We start from the raw sequence: 24,087 nt of genomic DNA, 5'->3' as shown, positions 1-24,087 counted from the left end.
AAGTAGTGTATTTCAGGTGTGCCTTAAAATATATCCAAAACTGTATCTCTAATTCACTCAAATATTACTTTATTTTTAGCTTATAGGGATAATTTCATAGTTTTGTTATATTGAGTCTGAATCCAACAAAATGAAATTGCTAAAAATGTAATTACCTCATGAAAGGTAGGATTAACTGTGGTCCAAGCACTGTAACACTATAACATATCACCTTATAGAAAGCGAAATGAACCACAAAAAAGAAGGACCAACTCCTGATGCCCCTGGGTAATTCATACACAGTAGCTATCATGGAACAACTCAGACAAAGGCAGTAATGAATGTAATCATTGATGCCAGAGGTCAGAGGAGAATGGGCAGACTGGTTTGAGCTGATAGAAAGGCAACAGTGACTCAAATAGCCACCCGTTACAACCAAGGTAGGCAGAAGAGCATCTCTGAATGCACAGTATGTCGAACTTTGAGGCAGATGCGCTACAGCAGCAGAAGACCACACCGGGTGCCACTCCTTTCAGCTAAGAACAGGAAACTGATGCTACAATTTGCACAAGCTCATCGAAATTGGACAGTAGAAGATTGGAAAAACGTTGCCTGGTCTGATGAGTCTCGATTTCTGCTGCGACATTCGGATGGTAGGGTCAGAATTTGGCATCAACAACATGAAAGCATGGATCCATCCTGCCTTGTATCAACGGTTCAGGCTGGTGGTGGTGGTGTCATGGTGTGGGGAATATTTTCTTGGCACTCTTTGGGCCCCTTGGTATCAATTGAGCATCATTGCAACGCCACAGCCTACCTGAGTATTGTTGCTGACCATGTCCATCCCTTTATGACCACAATGTACCCAACATCTGATGGCTACTTTCAGCAGGATAATGCGCCATGTCATAAAGCTGGAATCATCTCAGACTGGTTTCTTGAACATGACAATGAGTTCACTGTACTCAAATGGCCTCCACAGTCACCAGATCTCAATCCAATAGAGCATCTTTGGGATGTGGTGGAAAGGGAGATTCGCATCATGGATGTGCAGCCGACAAATCTGCGGCAACTGTGTGATGCCATCATGTCAATATGGACCAAAATCTCTGAGGAATGCTTCCAGCACCTTGTTGAATCTATGCCATGAAGAATTGAGGCAGTTCTGAAGGCAAAAGGGGGTCCAACCCGTTACTAGCATGGTGTACCTAATAAAGTGGCCGTTGAGTGTACGTGTCCATTACAAGATGTGGGGATGTGGGGAATCCTCTTGATGTATCCTTATAATGGACTTCAAAAACGTGATCAGAAACTAGCCTAAGAATGTTTTTAAATGTCCCCTAAAGTCTAAGAATATTAAGAAAAGGTTTTTTAAATTATTCTATACAATCTAAAAGACATACCGTATATATACTCGAGTATAAGCCAACCCAAGTATAAGCCGAGGCCACTAATTTTACCACAAAAATTTGGGAAAACCCCAGTATATAGCCAGGCTCCTGCCCCAGTATATAACCAGCCCCCTGCTCCACTATATAGCCAGCCCCCGGCCCCAGTATATAGCCAGCAGCAGGGGAAGCCGGAGAGGTGAGTTTTGATATATTTCTTTTTACTCGAGTATAAGCCGAGTTTGGGTTTTTAGCACATGTTTTTGTTCTGAAAAACTAGGCTTATACTCAATTATATATTGTAAATAGATTTTAACAATGTCAAAAAACAAATGTTGATTTAGTGGCTTTTTCTTAAGATTCTTGTTATTATCATGACAAAAAATATTGTGCATAATTCTTGCATTTTAGTAGCAATCGAAATAGGATATAATCTCATATACTAGAGATTATGTTGTATAAACTCAAATTTATATATATAAATGTTAACACAATAAAGATCATTTTAACCCTTTACTTTACAATTTACTCAGTTTTATTGCTGTTTTAACTCCTATCACTCTTCTGGCTGCTCAGTGTAAAATCGCAGGGTGTGGGCATGGATTCTCTTAGCAGACACATTGGGGCACATTTACTTACCCGGTCCAGTCGCGATCCAGCGGCGGGTTCTCCGACGCTGATTCGGGTTCTGCCGGGATTCACTAAGGTCCGTGCGCCGACATTCACCATGTTTCGCTGCTGCACCGAGGTCCGCCCAAGCTCACCTGCTTTTTTCTGGTGTATGTGAGTGCTTGATCTTGCGACACAAATGGCTTTTTAAATTCCGCGGTTTTTCCGAATCCTTCGGGTTGTCCAGTGGCCACGCCCCCCGATTTCTGTCGCGCGAAAGTCGGCGCGATTGCGCCAAAAATTGACCGCGTGCGCCACAATCCCGTGAAATACAACGCAAAACGGAAATATTCAGGAAAAACCCGACGGATTCGCGGCTGCGGACCCTTAGTAAATGTGCCCCATTATGATCCCTCTAGTTCTGTGGGTTGACAATGCGGTTAAATTATCAGGGTACAAGGTGTATATTAACTTTCATCTTGCTTCTGACATTGTACTAACACACTGACACATAGAAAGAGAGATGAGACAGATCAGAGATGATGAGATGCCTATTGCAAACATAGCTCTGCTACATGTCACTCTCCCTTCCCCTAGATCACTTCTCTCCTTGTAGCTTGTAGTTTGTAACTGCTCTTTCTGCTCACCATGTGCTGACAAGCTGTGATCTGTCAGTGTCTCTGAGCTCCGTGCAGGGGGTGGGGCTACAGTCACACAGCAAAGACAGGAATCTCATCTGCATGCTGCAAATACCAATCCAAGATGGCCGCCACCCAACCCTAAGTGAGAAGTTACATGTTTGTGTCCAGGGGAAACTAAAATTGTGTACACCAGGTTGGACTTATATTTGTGAAATGCTGCATTTTTGTTTATAACAGTGAATTAGTGAATGTGTTATTTTCTTATGCTGAGTACATAAAAGAAACTTGTCTTTGTGGGAAAACCCCTTTAATATTCAGACCCTGGGATTAAATAGTACCATTAGCATCAGACCCTTCTTGATAAATCAGCATGCTTGCACTTTACACATTCAGAATTTAATTCTTTGTGGTTTAGGGATCTTTATTCCCTATGGCTCATTGGACTTTATTGTCCTTCATAATCCAATATTTTTTGCATTTGAGGAAGTTGAGAAATTGGGTAAGGTAGTGATGAGGAACCATTAATACAAGTTAAAGGATGTGAGGAGATACAGCAATGATAAAATGGTAGGTGGGCTGTGACAGAACAGTGGACGGCCTAACAATTTAGAGGTAAATGTGCTTCAGACACACATAAGGTAAACTGTGAATATACAGCGAGAGACAGCAATAGTATAGCCAGCCAATCTCTTACGGGAGGATAATTGATATCATGTGGGGAATTATTGCTGTATGTTAACTCAATAACTCAAATCCTGCGGTTCTCAATATGAGGTCAGATAGCTTATTAAGTTGCATGTAATTATTTGTATAATTAATTTATGAATGGCTCATCAATTTACACTAAGCCTTGATTAAAACAGCTGTTTGGCCTTCCTAATTTCTATACGGTGCTTCTATGACTCAACAAGATGCCTGTAATAGGGAAAATACCCTCCGTTTTATAACTGGAAACTTAAACGTGTTCAGCTAGATTTGAAAAAGTAGCGCCACACCCATTTATGGGTTTTACCTGGTATTACAATTCTATTCTACTGAAGTAAATGGGGCTGAATACCAATATAATGCATTTTCTGTGGTCAGGTAGATTTTTCTAATTTTTGTTCTATTTTCTAAAGTCTAATTTCTCTGTAAAATCTCCTATTTACTAATCTTGCAAATAATAATGCGCATAAATCTAAGGTTTACTAATGAGCGGACCCGTTAAAACTGGTGGTTGTCCCGAATCCCCAGGATAAACCCTATGATCTGTGCCAGTTAACTCTTTAAGTCACCAACGCCATTTAAATCAATGAATGCGAATGTGCTGGCACCTTCATGGTGGCAGTGCTGCGTACAGCCTTTTTTGTGAGGACAGAAAGAAACAGAGCTAGTTCTCTGTGCCATGAATAAGGACATTGGTTTCTGAAACATGTAGGTGGGAGGCAGTCATACCACTTGTATTGTTTTTGGTTGCTTGAAGATGCAATTTTTAATGTAATGGAATAAAACTTTATACCTTTATTGGACACTGGAGAATTTTCTTCATTTTGGTGAGAGTTATCACTCACAATGATATCATCAGGGAGCAAGGATCCTTCCCAAAATGGTGGTACCACCGGTGTGTTGGTGCACTTGTGCTCCATTGGCGACTTTCCCAGTGGCATTTAAAGAGTTAACTACCACTGATCATGGGTGTTTCTGGTGGGGACTAGGTCAACCACAAATTTTAACAGATCTGCTCATCTCCAACCATTAATAAACCCTAGATTTATGGACTGTGCTGCAACAGTTCTCAGGTGTTACTGTCGGAAAAGGGGGGCGGGGATTTGATCCAAACCCGAACCTGTACTTCTAATGAAGAAGAACTTTGTGGTACAGGCCCACTAAACACTATTACTGGTCATTAACTTCATGAACTTTGTCAGTCGTAAAAGTGGAATTAGTCCCGTAAAGTGGGATTAGTTATTTTGCATATAATTAACTATGGTACGTAAATGAATAATAGTGATCACACTTTTAGACATTACGTTTTATCAAGAATTCAAGTGCAAAAAGCTTAACTGCTTGCAGCGGTATGTGCAATGCCAGAGGCATCAGTGAAATGACAGGATGGGGAATTGTTAGTTGTTTCAAGTCTCAAAGGTGACTGGTTTATTTGACAACCATGGAAAGTTAAATGACACGCTCGCTGCAAGAAAACTCTAGCTGGGATCCTAGCAGCGAGGTTCAGTGGTTTCTGAAAGGTCAAGTGCATAGTATTGGTTAATACCATTATGTAAAATGTTTGCTCTGAAATGAATCATCTACTGTTTATTCTAACACAAACATAAATAAAATACAAGTTTTCCTAGTAGCAGCAATTTATACATTTATGTTTCTTATTATCTTTCTTGAGTTGCCAAATATAGAGGGAGATTGTCATAAAAAATGTACCTATTTTTTAACCAAGTTCTTATGTTAAACTTCTTATTTTTCAGATATTTTCTATTATTTTTCTATTCTGTCATTTGAATATAAAGTATAACCAGAAACCTATTTTCCCAAGGCATCTAACCAGTCATATTGGTAATGATCAGCCATTATCCCCCGGCTTCTATTTAATTTGGGGGGCGGTCACATGTTTAACGCATGCGTTTAAAAATGCATTGCAACAGCTGAAGAAAGATTTGCCTAAATAAACAGCTATTAACGCTTGCGTTAACGCATTGTTAAAGTATGCATTAACATCTTGTTAGTGCATGCGATTGTTAATGTATGTGTTAACGCAAGCGTTAACATTTGCCTTTTGTAAATGTAAGTGTTAACAACTGTTTAATTAGGCAAATCTCTTTTCAGCTGTTTTAATGTGTTTTTAAACGGATGCGTTAAACGTAACGTGTGGCCGCACCCTCCATGTCAAGCCCTGCTCTTTGCAGCTCTCTGAACAGTTACATGCTGGTTTTTTTTTTAGAGAAGAAATACCTTTGCTTTGTATTTTATCTGTAAAATTTGATGCTTGAAATCCATTTATTCATCATTTACTTGCCTACAATAGAAAGTAAATGGACAGGCACAGGAACTACTTTCCCATTGTTTAGTTGTTCTCTTTACACCTGTTCTACAGCAGGAAGGATTCAATGAATTGCATCCAAAGTCCTTAAGTAGTCATTCTGATTTCAATTTACAAAGCGTCCTCTTCAAAGCGGCGAGCTTAACACCAGTCGCTGGATGCCGGCGGTTTTCTTTAATATGTTGTTGTTTTTACTCGTCTTCTTTGATGCAGTGCGTCTGGATGACTAGAGCTCACTATTTATAGATTTGTGTGTTTTCTGAAAGCAGTCAAAATACCTCTGAGAGATACGTTACAGAAATCTTCAAACACGACACCAGCTGTTTGTAATTTAGCTCAGCTAGTAGGAATAAAAAAGGCATTGTTTAGTTTGCAGCCTGTAGTATTATGACTCCTTCAAATATCCTTCTGAGCAGTGACACATTGGATGTCAGCTTCTAAACTTCAGGCTGTTTCATTTAATTGCTGCCTCTGCAAAGCACCACCTTTCAGGGTAAATTGACTGTGCAATCTGTCAGTGTGTTGCTCTGTGTTTCATAAACAAGGGAGGGCTAACATTCACTTCCCTAACTAATAGATGAGGCTCACACCAACAAGAGAGAAGTCTGGCCTCTTTGGAATTCCAGATATATTAAGAGGGATGTGTTCATTGAACAATTATGGTTTTATACTTGAATATAGAATTGCTTACAATTTTTATTAAATTTGCATCATTTACATTTGGAAACTGAAACTAGTGACGCTTGTTTTGTTAATTTTTCTACCCCATGGCAAATCTTATATTTAATAGGAATGAATCACCAACTTATATTAAGAATTAACGGGTTTGGCCACTTCACCTCATGTCTTTTGTAATGTGTGTGTAAGGGTAAATTCACATTGGCGTGTGTGCTGCATGTCTGTTGTGTCTCTGTTGCATTTTGTCTCCGTTTTGCTTCCATTTTGTCTCCAAAAAAACCTAAAGGTTTAACCTTGGTTTAAAAACACCTGGTACCCCAGACCCATCATTGGAAAAAAAAATTACCTGTCATCAGTTTTTAGCGGACCCATAGACTTCTATCGCCACATCAGTGAAAAACAACGAGAAGGCATTCAAAATTATATCAGTAAAAAAAAAGCCAATGTGAAAACACCCATTGAAATCAATGACTCAGTAAGGAATCCATGAAAATTACCATGGATGTGAAAAACAACACCAATGTCAAAGAGCCCTTAGTGTGGGGGGAAGGATGTTAGGTAATTTACCAATATACATCTATTATAATTCTGCTCCGCTTTCTCCGCCTCCTGTCTTTTACCTCATCAGCCAGAAAGAAAATCCTGATTATTAAATGGGTCATGTGATCTCTATCGGTACATGAACAATCCCCCTGCTGGGACTTTAATCTTATATTCATAAATATAGCCCTTTGTTTGGAACCACTGTCCTTTTTTATTTAAAAACTTCAAATAAGAAGCCCTCTTGTGTTCTAACGATCTCCTGATCAGGAAAGAGGCGTTACATAAATTGATTACTTAAAGGACATCTACCACCACTGTCTGTAGCTCTTCCCGCTGGCGGCAAAGATGTGGGGGGGGGGGCATGCATATATTAAGTTACACTGAAGCCAGCAGGTGCTCGGGTAGCCAAACGGTGAGCGCCTCTTGCTCATTAACATATGTATATTTCTGCATACACCATGGCCTGGAGCACGCCAGCAGCGGTCCCCCATCACCTCTAAGGTAATGAGCAAACATTTGGGGATAGCCTACCACCCCTAAATGTGTTGGTAGATGTCCTTTAACTAGTGAATGTAATATTGTATTTTGGTATTGTCTCAGTGCAAGGTGTCTTACCAGCCTTATGTATGACGAGTGGTGGCAGCTAAAATTGCTTAGCTTATGAGGACAGAGAGGACGGTCCACTGTGCGGTAACAAACTCCCTTCTTTAACCTTATTCCAATATCCTGACAGGGTAACTATTACCGTATTTTCCGGGCCATTAGGCGCACCGGAATATAAGGCGCATTAGTCCGATGCGCCTTATATATGTAATAATTCCATATATAAGGCGCATCGGACTATAAGGCGCAGGGTTCGGGGACGTGGCGGAGGTCCGGGGGCGGAGCGGAGACCCGACGAGAAGAGACGCGACGCGACCCGAAGACGAGACCCGACGAGACGCGGGGAAGGTGAGTGGGGAAGGTGAGGGGGAGGTGGAGGAGGGCAGCGGACCATACTTACATAGGTCCAAGCTACCGGAGACAGCAGATCTCCAGCAGGAACTGCAGACCACGCGGCAGAAGTTGTTCGTGCCGCGTGGTCTGCAGTTCCCGCTGGAGATCTGCTGTCTCCGGTCTCCGGTAGCGGGGACCTATGTAAGTATGGTCCGCTGCCCTGTGCCATACATAGGGCGCACCGGAATATAAGGCGCACTTTGGATTTCCAAGGAAATCCAAGGCTTTTAAGTGCGCCTTATAGTCCGGAAAATACGGTAAGCTCATTGACCTGATCTCATCGGTTGACTGTGAATGCAGAGAAAGCATTTGTTCAGGTAAATTGGGAAAACCCCTGCTCGACGCTAAAGGCCTTTGGCCTTGGTGACTCTTCATTACTGTGGCCCCTCATTACTGTGGCTCTTCACCTTCTGCCCCTGTTTTCGACAATGGATTATTATCCCTTCTTGATTACACATGGAATGCAACAAGGGTGCCCCTTCTCCCCAATTATTTTTGCGTTCATGAAGGATCCTCTTGCACAGGTTAATCACAATACCCCTTCACTGAACCTAGTTATAACTTGACAAATGCAATCAAATCCCTGATTCTTGACATGGGTATCCCACCTGCACTATGTTACCAATTAGAAAGTAGTTACCCATCCTGGACTGCCATTGGTGTGAATTTGGTAGGCATTTACTTACAAGACTTACAATTGTTACACTTTTCGTCCCAACTTAAATCTCCCCAGACCTTTACTAACACAATTAAATCTCCCCCACACTTATCAAGCAGTCTACAGCAGAATACTGGCGCAGACTTTACAAACATGTGCGAACTGGTTGCACATGTATTTATGTAATGTTTCCGGCAGTATTTTGTCACAGCTGCACTGTGTACTCCACAACACAATACGTTCAGGTGCACATTCGCACCAGACACTACATTTATGTTGGAAGTCAGACATAAATGTGTTGCACACCCCTTAAATTAGTGCACCTGGAAAAAAAACTGGTGCACTCAGTTTAAGTAATTTGGGCACCCACAAGGTGCGCAAGATTCGTGAAGACTGTGCTCTGGTCTTCATGAATCAGTCACACTCTAGAGGATTAATTAAAAAATGTGCGAAAACTATTTTCATTCCCCCACTAAACGCAAGAAAGGCATCTCTACAGCCTATGTGTCAATGGCAGGTAGCTCTCTAAACCAGCACTCAATTCTCACACAGCATTAACCATCTAGAGACCTCAAGCAAATGATTGTGTCCTTGGTATCTCATTCCCCACGCACTTTCAAAAATGTACCCCTCCACCCTATGTTGGCTTTGTTCATCCCTTCCTGTTTGGTGGACGTGCAAGTACTTACCCCCCTCTGGCAAGAAATTCCCCTTTGATCACTGGAGTGGTCTCTTACCCATCTTCCTGGGGTCCTCAAGTGCCCATGTTGTCACTAGGTCTGGAGGTCTTAAGAAAGGAGGATAAATCTTTTGTATTTCACATACTCACAACTAATAGGATCAATATTGTAAGACTTCTCCTTGATAATGATTGCTTTGTAATTCCATTGTATTTGATGCTGTATTCAGGTATACTGTAGAAGAGCGGTTGCTAATCAGAGGCTCGTATTCTTATCTTTATACTCCTTCTTTTGTAAAATGTCAAATACTCAATAAAATTTTTGTTAAAAATATACAACTAATCCCACAAAAGACAAGCCCTCAATAATCTAAAGAATAATAAAATAAAAAAATACAGCTATGTGCTGCACACCTCTCTCATGGAGCTACAAACAGTCAAGGGTTGATCCAGTAAACCCTAAATTGTATAATAAAATACATAGAATAATAAAATGTTACATCTCTCAGACATTTAGGCAAAAATGGAGATTCAACAACTAAAACAGATCAGATTACTATTGTATGCATACCTCCCAACCGTCCCGCTTTCAGCGTGACAGTCCCGTTTTATGGGCTCTGTCACGCTTCCACGGAAGGGGGAGAGAATGTCCCGGGCCCCGCCCACTTTTTCCGCTTTGTCCCGCCTCCTCCAGCCCCTGTAGTTTAGAGCTGCAGAGCAGCCAGGGCATGGGGGCCGGGAGGAGGCGGGACCAGCCCCTGCTCCCTCCTCACATGATGTCTGCACCAATCATGTGAGGAGCGAGCTCCGCCCCCGGTTGGCCACGCCCCCTCCGCGCGTCCAGGGGAGAAGATGGAATGACAGAAGGTAAGAGACTGAGGGGACAGGGGGGCCACAGGGAGAGGAGCCAGGAGGAGGATGGAGGCTACAGAAATGACAGGGGGGCTGGGGCACAGGAGGAGGACAGGGGGGGTGCTGAAGGCTACAGGGTGGGCTGGAGGCTACTGGAGGAGGAAAGAGGGTCTGGGGCACAGGAAGAGGACAGGGGGGGGTGCTGGAGGCTACGGGGGGGGGGGGATGGGGGCTGGAGGCTACAGGAGGAGGAAAGGGGGAGCTGGGGCACAGGAAGAGGACAGGGGGGTGCTGGAGGCTACAGGGGGGCTGGAGGCTACTGGAGGAGGACAGGGGGTGCTGGAAGCTACAGGGGGGCTGGAGGCTACAGGAGCAGGACAGGGGGGGCTGGAGGCTACACAAGGACAGGAGCAGGGTGCTGGTGGGCAGGAGGAGGCTCGTGGGGGACAGGAGAAGGCTGCTGGGGAACAAGAGGAGGCTGCTGGGGGACAGGAGGAGGCTGCTGGGGGACAGGAGGAGGCTGCTGGGGGACAGGAGGAGGATGCTGGAGGACAGGAGGAGGATGCTGGAGTACAGGAGGAGGAGGCTGGAGGACAGGTGGAGGCTGAGGACAGGAGGATGCTTGAGTAGGCTGGGGGACAGAAGAAGGCTGGAGGGCAGGAGGTGGAGGCTGCTGGGGGACAGGTGGAGGCTGCTGGGGGACAGGTGGAGGCGGGAGGAGGCTGCAGGAGGACAGGAGGAGGAGGCTGGGGGACAGGAGGAGGCTGGGGGACAGGAGGAGGCTGGGGGACAGGAGGAGGCTGCTGGGGGACAGGTGGAGGCAGGAGGAGGCTGCAGGAGGACAGGAGGAGGAGGCTGGGGGACAGGAGGAGGCTGCTGGGGGACAGGAGGAGGCTTCAGGAGGAGGCTGCAGGAGGACAGGAGGAGGAGGCTGCAGGAGGACAGGAGGAGGAGGCTACAGGAGCACAGGAGGAGGCGGCTGGGGGACAGGAGGAGGAGGCTGGGGGACAGGAGGAGGCTTCAGGAGGAGGCTGCAGGAGGACAGGAGGAGGAGGCTGCAGGAGGACAGGAGGAGGAGGCTACAGGAGCACAGGAGGAGGCGGCTGGGGGACAGGAGGAGGAGGCTGGGGGACAGGAGGAGGCTTCAGGAGGAGGCTGCTGGGGGACAGGTGGAGGCTGCTGTGGGACAGGATGAGGAGACTGGGGGACAGGAGGAGTAGGCTGGAGGACAGGAGGAGTAGGCTGGAGGACAGGAGGAGTAGGCTGGAGGACAGGAGGAGTAGGCTGGAGGACAGAAGGAGGAGGCTGAAGGACAGGAGGAGGAGGCTGAAGGACAGAAGGCTGGAGGACAGGAGGATGCTTGAGGAGGCAGGAGGACAGGTGGAGACTGCTGGGGGACAGATGAAGGCTGGAGGACAGGAGGAGGAGGCTGGAGGACAGGGGGCTACAGAAGGAGGCTGGGGGACAGGAGGAGGAGACTGAAGGACAGGAGGATGATTGAGGGGGAGGTTGGAGGACAGGAGGATTCTGGAGGGGACTGTAGGACTGGAGGACAGGTGGAGGATGCTGAAGGAGGAGGCTGGAGGACAGGAGGCTACAGGAGGACAGGGGGGGCTGGAGACTACAGGAGGACAGGGGGGGCTGGAGGCTACAGGAGGACAGGGAGGGCTGGGGCACAGGAGCAGGACAGGGGGGGCGGGAGGCTGCTGGTGGGCAGGAGGAGGCTGCTGGTGGGCAGGAGGAGGCTGCTGGTGGGCAGGAGGAGGCTGCTGCGGGACAGGAGGAGGAGGCTGGAGGACAGGAGGAGGAGGCTGGAGGACAGGAGGAGGAGGCTGGAGGACAGGAGGAGGATGCTGGAGGACAGGTGGAGGCTGAGGACAGGAGGATGCTTGAGTAGGCTGGGGGACAGAAGGAGGCTAAAGGGCAGGAGGAGGAGGCTGGGGGACAGGTGGTGGCTGCTGCGGGACAGGAGGAGGAGGCTGGGGGACAGGAGGAGGAGGCTGGGGGGCAGGAGGAGGCTGAAGGACAGGAGGATGCTTGAGGGGGAGGTCGGAGGACAGGAGGATTCTGGAGGGGACTGTGGGACTGAAGGACAGGTGGAGGATGCTGAAGGAGGAGGCTGGAGGAGGACAGGGGGGGCTGGAGGCTACAGGAGGGGGCTGGAGGCTACAGTAGGACAGGGAGGGCTGGGGCACAGGAGCAGGACAGGGGGGGCTGGAAGCTACAGGAGGAGGCTGCTGGTGGGCAGGAGGAGGCTGCAGGGGGACAGGAGGAGGCTGCTGGTGGGCAGGAGGAGGCTGCTGGTGGGCAGGAGGAGGCTGCTGGTGGGCAGGAGGAGGCTGCAGGGGGACAGGAGGAGGCTGCAGGGGGACAGGAGGAGGCTGCTGGGGAACAGGAGGAGGATGCTGGAGGACAGGAGGAGGATGCTGGAGGACAGTAGGAGGAGGCTGGAGGACAGTAGGAGGAGGCTGGAGGACAGTAGGAGGAGGCTGGGGACAGGAGGAGGAGGCTGGGGACAGGAGGAGGAGGCTGGGGACAGGAGGAGGATGCTGGAGGACAGGTGGAGGCTGAGGACAGGAGGATGCTTGAGTAGGCTGGGAGACAGAAGGAGGCTAAAGGGCAGGAGGAGGAGGCTGGGAGACAGGTGGAGGCTGCTGCGGGACAGGAGGAGGAGGCTGGGGGACAGGAGGAGGAGGCTGGGGGACAGGAGGAGGAGGCTGAAGGACAGGAGGATGCTTGAGGGGGAGGTCGGAGGACAGGAGGATTCTAGAGGGGACTGTGGGACTGGAGGACAGGTGGAGGATGCTGAAGGAGGAGGCAGGAGGACAGGAGGCTACAGGAGGAGGCTGGAGGACAGGGGGCTGGAGGCTACAGGAGGAGGCTGGAGGACAGGGGCTGGAGGCTACAGGAGGAGGCTGGAGGACAGGGGGCTGGAGGCTACAGGAGGAGGCTGGAGGACAGGGGGCTACAGGAGGAGGCTGGAGGACAGGGGGCTACAGGAGGAGGCTGGAGGACAGGGGGCTACAGGAGGAGGCTGGAGGACAGGGGGCTACAGGAGGAGGACTGGAGGCTACAGGAGGAAACTGGAGGACAGGAGGATAGATTATGAGGAGGATAGAGAACAGGGACCACACCATGTGAGGAGGGGTGGGGGTAGGGGTACAGGTAATATTATGTGTAAGTTTGGGGAGATAAATAAAAGTGGAAAACAAAATGTCAAGGGAGGATAAAATTAAAGATGGGTTTTATATGTTGCAGATTTGCTTTATGGGATATTATACGGGTCCATGGGGGTGGGGGAGTGGCCAAAGTAAGGGGCTCTGTACTATGTGGGGACCGTCAAGGTTGATATTATACTATGCTTGTGGGTGGGTCAATGGGCGTGGTTTAGAAAAAGGGGGAGGGGCTTATGTCCCTCTTTCTCTTGTCCAAAAGTTGGGAGGTATGTTGTATGTAGTGAGCATTGAAAAGTTAACTATTGCTACCACTATTTATGTATGATGCTCCCCTATGGTGGAAATACTTCTATGTAAATCAGAATGTTATGCGAGTAATGTACATCACCCACTTCTCTTGCATTTATTCTGAAATTCTGGAGGATATTTTACTGTAATAGCATGAGCATAGCAGACTAAAAGCACAAACAAACACAAATGAGGGGTCTAGGGGTATTTTTATTACCCAATTGAGCTAGCGTTTCGTCATTTATACGCACATCTTCAGTCTTTGTAACATGCTGCCTCTGCTATTAGGCAGTTATTCTGAGCTGCTGATGAGAACAATGGGAATGGTTTGTGAGACGGGAATATAAAGAGATCAAACAGAGAAGCTAGTGAATAGGAAATGAGTTGGTAAACGTGGCGCTTATTTGCTTCCTAAAGTGTTATGTTGCATTGCCAAAATCATCAGTATCCCAAATGTTCATTGTGCTTTCCCTTTACAATGATTCACAAAATCAATATTTGGATATGATGTGACATTTGTTTTACCATCTATCAAAAAGAAAATGTGTCCAACAAGTGCGTTTTCCAAAAGTAGACAACACAAGGCATTGAGATGCAAGAATACATATAAACACACTTCAATTATATAATGAATGCACTGTTATTAATATGGTGCTGGGCTTCCTATTTCCAACCAATTAAGGTCTACATCTGCTTGAGCAAAGCAAGGGAAATACATACAAATGTTTGCTATGAAAAATCCACTGCTAAAAGCTTTCTCTATTGTAACAGCTCTGGGCAATTAATGACTCATACATAACTGCAGGCAATAGTCTTTTCCTGTATTCAGACACAAATGTATTTTACCTTCCATGCATGGTGCAGTTCTTCTGAATATTCAATGAGTTAATCTGAATACAAAAGACATGATCTTGAACAATTTAATAATGGCTCTAATGTTAATTGCGATTATGTGGCCTTACGGTAAAGCAATACGTTCTGATCTTTTGGTAATTTTCCATCTCATTTGTTCCCCAATTCCATGATAATTTATTTCTTCATATATTTGAATAGTGATTGGAAGTTTATTCTTTTTATTCTTCAGTTTTTTTGTATTGACATAAATTGAAAGATAACATGCTGGTTAGCTTTTTATACAAATGTTATTTAGGCACAGAAGTTGCAAAAATAGTGGAACACGCTAGACTCCCTAGAATGTCCAGACTCAGTAGCATATACAGAAGAAGACAAGCCACTATAGATAATTTTCTTAAAAATTTTTTGTTTTATCTATTTCTTATTCAAAAATCGATTACAAAACGTACAAATATGTCAGAAGAATTTTTTCAATTATTTTCGAGGTATTACCTCTAAGTCCTTTAACATATACAGTTTGGGTTGCAAGCAATTCCCATTTTTTGAGTTTTCACTGTACCGTGGCTTTGTGGAGACTTTTTCACAGGTAGCTTTTAGCAGAGGAGTAGGTCTTTTTCTTTCAGTCACTTCTTAGCAGAGACGGCACTCGCATGATTCTTGTGACGTTTCAGAGGTCACGCCTCCTGAGGATGTCTGAGGAAGGAGGCGTGACCTCTGAAACGTCACAAGAATCATGCGAGTGCCGTCTCTGCTAAGAAGTGACTGAAAGAAAAAGACCTACTCCTCTGCTAAAAGCTACCTGTGAAAAAGTCTCCACAAAGCCACGGTACAGTGAAAACTCAAAAAATGGGAATTGCTTGCAACCCAAACTGTATATGTTAAAGGACTTAGAGGTAATACCTCGAAAATAATTGAAAAAATTCTTCTGACATATTTGTACGTTTTGTAATCGATTTTTGAATAAGAAATAGATAAAACAAAAAATTTTTAAGAAAATTATCTATAGTGGCTTGTCTTCTTCTGAACATGCTGGTTAGCTGCAGCCACTGGACTAAGTAGTTTATTTAATCTAAGGTCTGTTTCACATTATTCTGTGATCAGTCTGTGATCATGGCCAAGACAAGTGCAGTGCCATGAACTGATCACTATGCCAGGGACTGAAATTATATTGATATATGATGCACAGAGTTCTTATTTCCCTGATATCTAGCAGAGCTGAAATATATCAATATAATTTCAGTCCCCAGCATAGTGGTCAGTCCATGCTACTGCACTCGTCACAGCCGTGATCATGGAATAATGTGAAATAGGCTTTAGTAACAGAGAACTATGTGTGCATAGTAAAGTGTGCATTTTCAACATGCATTACATTCACTTCTGTTCTGGGCAATTTTGGTCCTCTGCTCTCATAATTATGTATGAGCAATCACTCAGCGGGGCTTAAAATAGTAAAGGTAAAGTAAAATATATTAAATACAATTAATAAGTAAATATATAAAAATACCCCACACAGGCGGTCTCCTACTTAAGAACACCCACCTTACAGTAGACCCCTAGTTACAAACAGACCTCTGGATATTCGTAATTTACTATACTTTAGTCCCAGGCTACAGTCATCAGCTGTAACAGTTATCACTGGTGTCTACAATGAAGCTTTATTGGTAATCCTGGTTCTAATGACAACGCAATATTTTTAAAATCCAATCGTCACAGAGACCAAAAATATTTGGCTGGGGTAACAATTATAAAATATACAGTTCGGACTTACAAATTCAAGTTAATAACAAACCTACAGAACCTATCCAGTACGTAAACTGCCTGTATGATGAACACTTTGGCAAGAAAATATGTTTTGGATCCCATTTTACAGACTTTGTTACCTTTTTGATCTGATTCAAACTTTTCTTTATAATACGCTGTTCACTGCATGGGATAATCACTTTTGACTACTGTTCTTAAAAGGTTAACACCTGAGATCCTTAACGCTGCTGCGACATTAAGGGGTTAAAGAGTTTAACATCTACTTTGTTAAACATATCTACCTTTATGTTAAATCCTCATTTTAACCTGTGCTCTCATTTTTTCATGTTTTTAGGACCTGTATTTGTAAGTCAAATGCAGAAATGGAGCCTAAACACAAGGGTATATGTTGCTTTCCATTGAACTTCACCTCATAACCATTCTAGTTTTGACTTTCAATACCACTTGAAATAGCCTTAAAATCTTAGTGACTGTATAGAACATGGATTATAGATATAATTAATGACCTTTACTAATGTGCTTTTCCTGTAGTTGAACATTCAAGGTCAGGGAAGACTATGTACATCTTTTGCTCACGTACTGTTCCTAAAACAATTTATTTTCAAAGGCAGTAATGTGAACCATGCAGTTCTATTTGTCAACTCTCCCGATGTCTGGATGATTTTGCACTGAGATCTGTTTATTCTTTTTAATGGAAAGGGAACAACATGTGCACACCACTCTAGTGTTCTGTAATAGACACCACTAGGTTACACAGCTTGAAGGTTAGGTGGGAGAGCCGAATCCTCTAAGAAACAGTAATAATTAAACATAATCAGAGCTGTTATTTTGTGCAATTCATTACAATATCACATTGATGGCTGTACCTTTAATAATTCTGTAACTAAACTTAAATACAGGGTTGATTTGGGACATTAAACCCCCTTATGGACTGGTGGTTTTGTGTCCCGTAATCAAGAATTTGTGATCCAGCTTATTCAGGTCCAGGCAGTTTTTAGTAATAAAATTTCTGTTTATTTCATAAACAAGACACATCATACATATCCTCCTCCTCCAATGCGTTTCGGACGTGAACACGTCCTTAATCATGGATGACTAAGGACGTGTTCACGTCCGAAACGCGTTGGAGGAGGAGGAGATTTATGATATGTCTTTTTTAAACTTATGAAGTAAACAGAAAATGTATAGATGACTAAGGATGTGTTCACGTCCGAAACGCGTTGGAGGAGGAGAAGATGTATGATGTGTCCTTTTTAAACTTATGAAGTAAACAGAAATTTTATGGATGACTAAGAACGTGTTCACGTCTAAAACGCGTTGGAGGAGGAGGAGATGTATGATGTATCCTTTTTAAACTTATGAAATAAACAGATATTTTATTACTAAAAACTGCCTGAATAAGCTGGATCACTAATTCTTGATTACGTGAATCGCCCCAGGTAAAATGGCAATCCATGCTGCTGGGTCGGTGCAGGTTGCGTGTTTGAGCCGGAGGAAAATTTGAACTTTGTGTCCCCAATTGCCCTATATTGTTTCCCGCTGTGCCCACAATAAAATAACAAACATATATACTTATCTGGGTTCAGAGCTAGGTGGCATCGGTGTGCTGAGGCATTGAAGCTAACGCTTCTTTTCTTCATTTATCTCTAATATTTTTGTTCTGTCATTGTTTGTACTGCTGCTGTAACATGAATTTCCCCACTGTGGGACTAATAAAGTATTATCTTATCTTTAGTGTCTCAACCTGACACGTTTCCTTTAATATATACTTCTCCTTTTAAGAAAACTTCTAGAAACCAGTAGCATTACTTCTGGTCATTATGAGATGTCTATAAATTTGTGGTCCTCTCTGTGCTGGTGGATGAAAACTTTGCCGATATCACTCAGTGCTCCCCCTCCCCTCTGAATAGAACATCTATGTAATTTGATTGTGGGGAAGATATGAGTGGAGAAAGAGGCACTTTAATAAGAAAATATTCCAAAAATAAATGTATGACAATAAAAGTTGGATAATAAAGGAACTCCTCAATCAGAATGAAGCATGGATACACCAGGGGCACTTACTCATAGACTCAATTCAGGCACCATGACTGTGTGTTATTCATGGTCTCTTTCCTTCTACAATCATTGTTTACAACTATGCAAATGAGCCAGGAGGGCTCTGGGAGGGCATCACCAGAGCCCCTCCATAATGTAGCTCCACAGGTTGTTCGCTATGCAAGGATCAAGGGGAGAGGGAGATCTACTCATACACAGACTGTGAAGCCAGAGCACATAGGGGTTTTTGTAGCTTCCCCAGAGCCCTTGTGGTTCATTAACATGATTTTTAAAGTTGATTTTAGAAGGAAGGAGCCCAAGGATAACAAATATAAGAAGATTACCACAGTCATGGTGCCTGGATCTATGAGTAAGTGCCCCTAGTTTATAACGCTTAATTTTGATGGTATATTATTTTTTAACTTTTGTAAAAATGTTTGTTCCGCAAACAAATGACAATAAACAAGTGCTTCTTTATTGGCTGATCTCTATGTTTATACAAAATAAAAAATGGCCCCTGTCAAAGGACCCTTTGGATCACCTAAGCTCATGAAATCATCTAATATACAAACGATACAACCATTTAGACTGAGATGGAAAGCTGAGTTCTTTTACATCTGTATTTCATTTTTCTTTGTAGCCCAGATGATTACAATATTTGCTTCTACTGTGAACATTCATCCTCCTTTCCATTATTGTCCCTAAAAGACTTTGGCTCTGGGCGCTGCCTCTGGATTCCACTCAGCATGAATTCTGAGGCTCTCTCTCCAGGCACAAGTAAAGAAAGGCCAGAGAAACAAATTGTCAGCATGGACTGTTAGACTGAAACTGGCAGACAAGTATTGTTCACCACGAGCAGACTTCAACACATTCAAGAAAGGATGAACACAAACAACAGGCAAAATCTGAATGGATGAGATGGGATATTACAACACAAACATCTGTGCTAGCATGCCAACAACAGTGCTGGTTATGGCAACTGTGAATCTGCGTTTTGGTCATCCATAATTAACCATATATTCACTGTCACTGTGTTTAGATCAAATGTTACCTGCTGTCTTACCTATACAAATGATAATATGCCATACATACTGTTACTGTCACTACATGTACAAGCATCTGCTTTATTCTACTTTAGAAATGATTCATTACATTGATTGCTGCAGCACAATACATTAGCCCCGGGCTGCAATGATCAACTCTACAAGTTATCAAAGGTGTCTGCAATGAATATTTTTTGTTAATCCTTGATCCCTTGACAACCCAAAATTTTGAAAATCCACTTGTCACAGAGACAATAAAAAGTTTTGTCTGGAGTTATGCTTGCAAATTCAATTTAAGAACAATCATAAAGAATGTATCTTGTATGTCCCATCTGGACATGGATGAAGCAGAGCAATACAAAATAATGCAATATTACTTGCCACCTTTTTAAGCCCCTTGTCACTTTGTTAAAGATAACGGACAAAATTTTCCAAGATGAAAGATTCCTACACCCTGTATTTATTACTTGGCATTTGAGATTTATTCAGTAATGTTAGGGATCTAACTGTTCAGACTTAAAGGGGGTATTCCCACATCGGCAAATTTATGTTATTGCTTGTTTGATGAAAAATAATACAATTTTCCAATATACTTTCTGTATTAATTCCTCACAGTCCTCTGATTGTTATCCTCCCATAGAAAGCTTCTATGTTTACGTCCACAGGACAGAAAGCTGTCCATGGTCGCACAGGTGCACAGCTCGTTAGTATCATACAGAGTAATCAGAGCTGTGTGTTATAATGAGCCGTGCACCTGTGTGATCATGGACAGATGAAGGACAGATAAACAATGAAGCTTTTTATAGAAGCATAGTAAGCAGAGATCTAGAAAACTGCAAAGAATTGATACAGAAAGTACATTGAAAATTTGTATAATTTTTCATTATTCAAACAATATCAATTAGTTGTTGAAATAGTAATACCCCTTTAACTTCCCCCAAGGGTGACAGCGTTCAATCAAGGGTGGAGGTGGGTTTTAAATATGACTCTGGCACTGAATATTTGCCTATTACAGTACATAGTCCTAGGGTGGGAAATGCACTGGGCACAGCTTCCACCCAGTATAAGGCTGGCCAGCCCATACCGCCCTGTATGTAGCCAGTCAGCCCATGGTCCCCCAGTATATATACAGCCCGCCCATGCCCCCAGTATATAGCCAGCCTGCACCCTCATATAATTAGTTTCTCAGTTTAATGTAATAACCGATATGACTGCATATATGAAAGTTTATTTAGTTTATGTTTATAATGTTATTTTTCACACATTGATTCCACTAAAATCTTACTGATTTTATACCATTTCTTGTTCTACAATAAAAATAGTCTTGCATTATCTACCTCCTGTCTACACTATTTGTACTATAGTTACTATTGGTCTGAATAGTAACTATAAAAGTCTTTGTGTAGACTGAAATGTTTTTAAGTATTACTATCATTAGTATTAATGACCATTATTACATTTTTTTTAAATGTTTTAGTTTTTTGACACATAAGGCTCTGCAAGGTTTTGGTATTAAGCTAAAAGAGTGCCAAAGGATTAGGTAGAGTTGCTTATTAAGCACTTTTACTAATCTTACATCCATCATGTGAAGGTGAAGAAGAATAGAGCTTATTGAAAGAGTTAAATGCCAAGAGCATTTAGATCATTAGGGCATCAACACAATAATGTCTTAAAATAAGAAAGAAATGGGAAAAACCTTGCACAAGTGGCTCATTTAAATATCAGCACAAAAATATGCTGATATATCCAGATGTAGACATATGAAAAAAAAATCCAGTCCTGGGCAGACATAGGCAATACTAAACCATTTTCCAAGTCTGAACACTGTCTTTTTTGATTGTGTACATACAATGAATGCATTATAAGGGCATGTAACCGCAGTGTACAGATAAGGGTGAAACCGTGCCATCAGTAGTTAATACCTCTTTGTGTCTGTCTGTAACATTTTTTATCTTGACTTTGTGTGAATAAAACTTATGGTTTAGAGGCTTACTCTTAATATACTTGCCTTATTCCAGTACTGACGTTGTGGTGTACTATTATGTAACAAGTCATTAAGTGGAAGGGCTCTGGGGGGGGGGGTGCATTACCAGAGACCATCCAGTCTCCTACACTCTCCCCAATTTTCTCCCCAATTTTGCACACATAGCATGTTCTGCCCAAGCTGTCACAAAATTACAGCAAGCGGAGGTATGGGGAGAGTGCAGTGGGAGGAGTGGGAGTAGATCCATATCCCTGGAGACTGGAGGGGCTTTGTAGAGGCCCCCCAGAGACCTTTCACATCATTTACATAAAGAGTAAAGTAAATGTTTAACTAAACTACAGGAGCACAGCTCCTAATAAACATGTAGTTGTATTCAACCAATGAAACCCAGTGAAAACAATGGGAGGGGGGAATTTATCAATTGCTGTTAGTCTCGGCTGATGTCCATCTCATGATACACTGTACAACTGGATATTAACTGGAAGGACTGCATGGTAGAAAACCAATAAAGTAAGAAGTAGCAACCCGCACTGTGGCTTACAACTACATCTTTTATGTAATTATTTACAAGGCATGATTGCCGTCATCATGTTCTTAGCTGATGCATCTTGGGCAAATAAGAATGTAGACTCCCTAAGTCATTGCATGTTATGGTGAAGCATTCTATGACTAAGGGCGTCTACATTCTAATTTGCGTCAACTAAGAACCTGATGATTGCATTCATGTCTTTTAAATGATTAAATAATGTTAAGTTTTAAACTACAGAGCTTATGTTATAGTAACTCAGTGTAAACTATAGCATAGTTGTTATAGATGAGTCATTATATCATTACGTGATAATTTGCTAAATATCCGGAGATTGACATTTGCTGACAGTGAACTAACAATATTTTTGATGTTTACCACCACACTGTTTGATTGCCCCATTGTTTGTATGCAGGTAAATGCTATATGTTTGCTTTGACAGCACATATTATGTTATTATGTAGAGGAATATATAAATGGATAAAATACTAGCGAACACTGCTTTTATAATAATAGAACATTTGATAACTATAACAAAATAATCTATAAAACTAATAAAACCATACTGAAGCAAGCAAACATGTTATTTCAGATAAGTCAAAAAGCATCTTGGTTATCCCCAAATGATTACAATATCAGACTTTTATGACACTCATTGAGGGCACTTCTTCTGATGCGGCACCTAGCGTCCTGCCTACTACAGCCCTGGCACTATCACCTGCAGTTGAACAGGAACATGGTGTCCAAGTGGGTGTAGTGGGAGTGAGCTCCCAGTGTCATCCATTGGCACCCTGCATCAGCAATTGCATGGGTGCGATGATGTCACAGCCATCCATCACACAAAATCCATCCATCACACAAAAATTATATTAAACACAATAAAAAAAAAAAAAAAAAAAAAAAAAAAAAAGGTTTATGAACCCCAAATTTGATGAAATGCATACTACAGGTCTTTTCACAAAAAATAGACCCTCATACAGCCACATAGACATGTCCAAAAAAAAGGGAGTTTGATTGGCACTCACCAGCTCCGTTAAAAATAGTTCAGCTTTATTCATCCAAGATGAGACAATACAAAGTGCAAGGATAAGGTGCAAAAACGAATAACAATCTTACGTGTTTCAGACACTAAGGTCCTTAATCATAGAAGCCACATAGACATGCATAGTGCATGAGGGTTTCAATAATAATATATACATTGGAGACACTCAAAAACTACAGAGCCGGATGAACTCTAACAGACTCACCATAAGCCAGAAGATGGACACACCTGTGGGAAAGCACTTTACTGGACCAGGCCACAGTATGAAAGAGTAAAAGTACAAATGCTGAAAGGAGACTACATTTTTATTATCTTTTTATTGCATACATTGCAGAGGTAAAATAGTATAATATGGTGTGGCATTAGCCCACTGTGCCTAAATGTATCTAAAAAATGGAGGAATAGGAGCAGACTAGTTTCTTTAAAAATATGCTCATGTCATGTGAGGGATAGGCCCGCGGATGTCGCCATTCATTATTTTTTCATTCATCCTGCAGACATGCTGTCTAGAACTATACCTCGCTGATAGAGAGTGCCCTACCAGCTGACTATGTGCTGTGTGCAGGGTGATTAACATTATTGTCTGCACTCCCTCTCTCCTTTCTTCACTGTGCAATATTGCTGGGCCGTTCTCGAACGAGCAGGCACAAAGAGCTGGTTCCTTCGCGTGAATGACGGGAGTCGGATCCCCTCAGTGAGCCGATGGCTCACTTAATCCCGCCCCTAAACAGCTCACCATGCCCCTTTAAACTGATAAAATCGGGCTAAAAGCGGTGTGGGGTGATTGGCTGGACTCTGGCTCCCTATTATACATTCAATAAGGAGCCGATCAGGAGCAAGAAGAGCCGCCTCTTCTTAGTGAGCAGAGCCTAATGAGCCAGATCGCTAAGAAAAGCAGACTTCCCATCACTACTCTGCAAGTCGGGACATTTGTTTGTGCGTACTTGTACACACATTAGTCAAGTGTTATAACATAAGAGGTTGCGCCTGCTACCAGGCTCTTAGATAGGAGGGTGTTCATGACTGGAAGGTAATCAATTTTATGCGTGTAAAGCATGCATACAATTGGTTTTCAAAGATGACTGCTGCTGGTCATTTAATTGAGTGGAGGCTGCTGCTGGTCATTTCATTGAGTGGAGTCTGCTGCTGGACATTTTATTGAGTGGAGGCACCTACTGGTCAATACGTGTTTGGTATATGAGTATGATGCTTTGAGTATATGTTGGTGTAGTATATATGTGTATTTTAATAATAATTAATAATAATTCCTTTATTTATATAGTGCACACAGAGCTTGCCAAATCGATCCCTGTCCCCAAGT

The sequence above is a fragment of the Engystomops pustulosus genome, chromosome 1 (genome assembly GCF_040894005.1).
Source record: "Engystomops pustulosus chromosome 1, aEngPut4.maternal, whole genome shotgun sequence".
Lineage (NCBI taxonomy): Eukaryota > Metazoa > Chordata > Amphibia > Anura > Leptodactylidae > Engystomops > Engystomops pustulosus.
Note: the sequence above shows the minus strand (reverse complement) of the source record.